Raw genomic sequence first — 5,000 nt, 5'->3', positions numbered from 1 at the left:
AAACAAAACAAGAAAAAAATGGCGGGGAACTTAAATTAAAAAGGTAAGGACAGGTGGTTGAAGTTTGTGTAGGCATTTGCCAATTCCTGCCATTGCTCTGTTGTAGCACTTCTCAAAGAATCTTGAACAGTTCGGTTAGTAATTTCCTGCTGCCGTATCAGAGGAAGTATAGTTACAGCTGCATTCTTTGAAAGATGTTGACATTAGATAACTGAAAGAGAAGAATATTTTTGTATTTGCATTTCTTTAATAAATCATGGAATATGGTTTTACAGAATGGCTCAACATCGAAACAGAGCAGACGCATACACACACACACACACACGCACACACACACACACACACACACACATATACATACACGTATAGTTTTAAACAAACACACACTATTCTAGTAGACATAGATACATGCATATTTGTGTATGTATATATATGTACATATGCATGTATATATATGTACATATGCATGTATATATATGTATGTATGTATGTATGTATGTATGTGAGGATGTAGGCATGTCTGTGTGGTTTGGAAGCTACCTATACAATCGTGTGATTTCAAGTTCAATTCTGATCAGAGGCATATTGGACAACTGTCTCCAATTATAGCACCCGGGTGACCAATAAATCGTAAGTGAATTTGGTCAGCGAAAACTGTGTGGAAGCTTGTCGTATATATGTACACACACACACACACACACACACACACACACACACACACACACACACACACACATGAGTGAGTGGACAAGCACACGTGAGTGAAAGGACACTCAACACATTTATTGAGGGTTACACGTATTGCTTAAAACTGTTTAATTCGGATTCCGTGCTGCTTCAAGTTTCGAAGCCCCTGACAGAGTCTCTCCTCAGGCCAGGGGAAATCTGAATCCACTGGATTTCAATCGGTCTGAGCTTCAAAGTTTTCAACAATATATATATATATAAATATTTTATCACATTATCGTACTTCGATACGAAACAATCCACAACTTTCTGTCCCAATAAACCACTCTTGTCCCTGAAAGATGTTCTTTATATTTACTACGGATTGCTTGAAGCTAACTTTCTTCCTACACTTCGATGCTTGGATCTTAAATATATATACATATATATATATATATATATATATATATATATATATATATATATATATATATATATATATATATATATATATATATATATATATATATATATACATACATACATACATACATACATATATATATATATATATATATATATATATATATATATATATATATATATATATATATATATATATATATATATATATATATATATACGTATATAAAAGACAGAAGATGTGAGTGTATATAATGTGTGTGTGTATATATGTGACCGATCAGTACGTTGATCCCACGTAAAATCAAGATTTTTCATCCGATTTCGTTCGCGCTTGGCAAATACATCACTTATGTTCCACAGATAGCACTACACTATTTAGATTTTTCACTTATGGAGTAATATGGAGTAATGGGGCTTCTAGGGTCAGAAGGTCAGTACTTTGCAAAGTGATAGTCAGAAATTTATAGTCTCCCCTACACCGTAAGTAACAGTCAGAAATTAATTGTTTGCCTCACACAGCAATCATCAAAAAAGGTTATAACCAAGTATTTTTGGTTGACAGTCGGTGGGTTTTACTCCACAACACGATGCTCTGCCAAACATTTTATGCACACATTAACGTAGAATTGAACGACGAAAACAAGGCCGGCCTACGCAGTTGGATCCAACTGTGTATAAAGGCGACACAATCGGACGCGTCTACACAGTTCATGTCCTGAACTTCGAATGCTTCCATCTGCGGATCTTACTTCATGTCATTCAGGGACCAACCTCCTTCGACAGCCTTCGCACAGTGGACGGCCACTTATGCGGCACTTTCAAAGATGCCTGTTCCAAACAGATACAAATGATCAATATGATAATGCACTTGAGGAGACCTCTCTGGGTCATTCTCCGAACAGGCTCCCACACCAATAATGCTGGTTTCGGCAACCTGACAGACTCACATTCACTATAGAATAAATACAAAAACTCAATGTGCCATGACATTTTGCTGCAGACTCGCCAAATCACAGGTAGCATCGACGTTCATACTACCCCTGCCATTTACAACGGAGCGTTTCTTCTCTTGGAAGACTTTGTTATATCAATTGGAGGTCAACGATTGGACGCTTATTCTCTCAACACTTCAGACAGAAATGAAGACGCCTGTCCCAATCGTCTCATTCTCAGAGAAACACCCTACAACAACCACAAACTCAATTAGTACATTGCTGACAACGAGCCCTTTCTGAATTCCGACCAAGCTGACGCATTCAATTTCGTCCTCGGAAACATCTCCACACATACTGGCGGTGTCATCTCCTTAGAGGCATCCAGTAGAACTGGAAAACATTCTTCCGAAACTTCTTCTTGCGAAACTGCGGCATAATGGTGACCTTGATATTGCTGTTGCCTCCTCAGGAATAGCCTCGACTCTTCTCGACGGCGGACGGACAGCACACTCTACCTTCAAATTGCCTTCCAATGTAGCACATCAAGAAAACCCAACGTGCCACACAATGCTTTCCTCGGACGAAGCGATAATTTTGAAAAAGTGCAAACTCATTGTTTGGGATGAAACAACTATGTCCCACAAATGTCTTCTACAAGCACTTGATACCGCAATGAGATACCTTAGATCGAACAACAACATCCTTGGAGGTGCCACTCTACTTCTTGCAGGAGATTTTCGACAAATTCTGCTTATTTTACCCAAAGGAATATCCGCTGAGGAACTTAATGCCCGCTTTGGTCAGAGGAGTTAAATTAATCTCAGTGAGTTGTTCCGATTGGACAGGCGACCAAAGGAGTGATTAAGTTCTTATTTAAACTCTGATATTTAATTTATCAGACAATTTTGTCGGATCACAACTTCACGAATGCATAAATACACCACCACCGTTCATCAAGCGGTAGCGCACAAACACTCACATGTACGCAAACATATATATAGTATACATATATATAGTATACATATATATATATATATATATATATATATATATATATATATATATACGTGTGTATGTGTGTGTGTGTGTTAAAGCCCAGACTCAGAATATTTAGTGAGATACAGCTTCATGTATGGATGTACCTGATGAGACCCAGAATGGAAAATAAATACAACACAACGTTGAACGGGGTCCCACCTATAAGGGAAACGAGCAGGGTGGGTGAAAATGACAATGGTACAAAATAACGAGTAATACCAAATCCAGCTTCTGGTTACTTAGTAAGTTATCATTGTATATATATATATATATATATATATATATATATATATATACACTTTTACTTCTTCAGTCATCTGACTGCGGCCATGCTGGAGCACCGCCTTTAGTCGAGCAAGTCGAGCCCAGGACTTATTCTTTGTAAGCCTAGTACTTATTCTATCGGACTCTTTTGCCGAACTGTTAAGTTACCGGGACGTACACACTCCAGCATCGGTTGTCAAGCGATGTTGGGAGGAACAAACAAACACACACTCATATATACATATACATATATATACATGTATACGACGGGCTTCTTTCAGTTTCCGTCTACCAAATCCACTCACAAAGCTTTGGTCGGCCCAAGTATAAGACACTTGCCCAAGGTGCCACGCAGTGGGACTGAACCCGGAACCATGTGGTTGGTAAGCAAGCTACTTACCAAACAGCCACTCCTGCGCACACACACACACACACACACACACATATATATATATATATATATATATATATATATATATATATATATATATATATATATATATATATATATATATATATATATATATATATATATATATATATATGGGAGAATATACAAAAAATAACAACAGACGAGGACAGGTGGTGTAAATAACAAAAGTATATATTAGTATGACGCTCGGGAATACGGAAAGTCTTTGACGTTTCGAGCTACGCTCTTCAACAGAAAGAATACGGAGACAAGGAGAAAAAACACGGAGAAAAAAAATTGAATAGTGTTCAGTCAACGGTCAATCATAATAATGAGGGAACAGCGTAAACAAACCAAGCCTTTAGTTAATTGGATACGAATCGTTCATGGTTAAGTGAATGGAAATTTCACTATTCCAATCTTCAGCCCAAATATTTCCCTCCGGTTTTGTTCTATGTGTGCCATAAATATCGCCATCCGCTTTAGAGAAAAATTTGTAGTTTGGAATCAGTAGTTCTTTGACTGCTATTTCTAAATTTTCAGTATGTTGGAGAAGCAACTCAATTGCTAATCCCTGTATATTTATGATGATATATATATATATATATATATATATATATATATATATATATATATATATATATATATATATATATATATATATGAATTGGTACTCCACCGGTTGCGATGATGTGTGTGCTCCATTTGGTCTGATCAAGGGAACAGGTAGGTCGTCAAATTAACGTGCAAGTGGCTGAGCACTCCACAGACACATGTATCCTTAACGTAGCTGTCAGGCAGATTCAGTGTGGCACCCGAATATCACAAGACTGATCCTTTGAAATACAGATACCAATCGTTTCTGCCGATTGAATGGATTACTTCAACGTGAAATAAAGTGTATTGCTGAAGGACACAACGCGCCACAGGACATCGAACTCACAGTCTCACAATCCAGAGCCGAGTACCCTAACCACTAAGCCATGCGCCTTCACTGCATATAAATATGTATGTAAAATAGTGAATGCCTGTTTAAAACTATGCATGCGTGTGTGTGTGTGTGTGTGTGTGTGTGTGTGTGTGTGTGTGTGTGTGTGTGTGTGTGTGCTCGTGTGTTTGCATGCGTTTGTGTGAGTAGTGTTTGCATGCGTGTGCTCTGTTTCGATGTTGAGCCATTCTGTAAAACCATATTCCATGATTTATTAAAGAAATGCAAATACAAAAATATTCTTCTCTTTCAGTTATCTAATGTCAACATC

This window comes from Octopus bimaculoides, chromosome 8 (assembly GCF_046866305.1).
Source record: "Octopus bimaculoides isolate indiv1 chromosome 8, ASM4686630v1, whole genome shotgun sequence".
In the NCBI taxonomy this organism is placed as follows: Eukaryota; Metazoa; Mollusca; class Cephalopoda; order Octopoda; family Octopodidae; genus Octopus; species Octopus bimaculoides.
The sequence above is the reverse complement of the archived record's forward strand: the minus strand, read 5'-3'. Positions refer to the sequence as shown.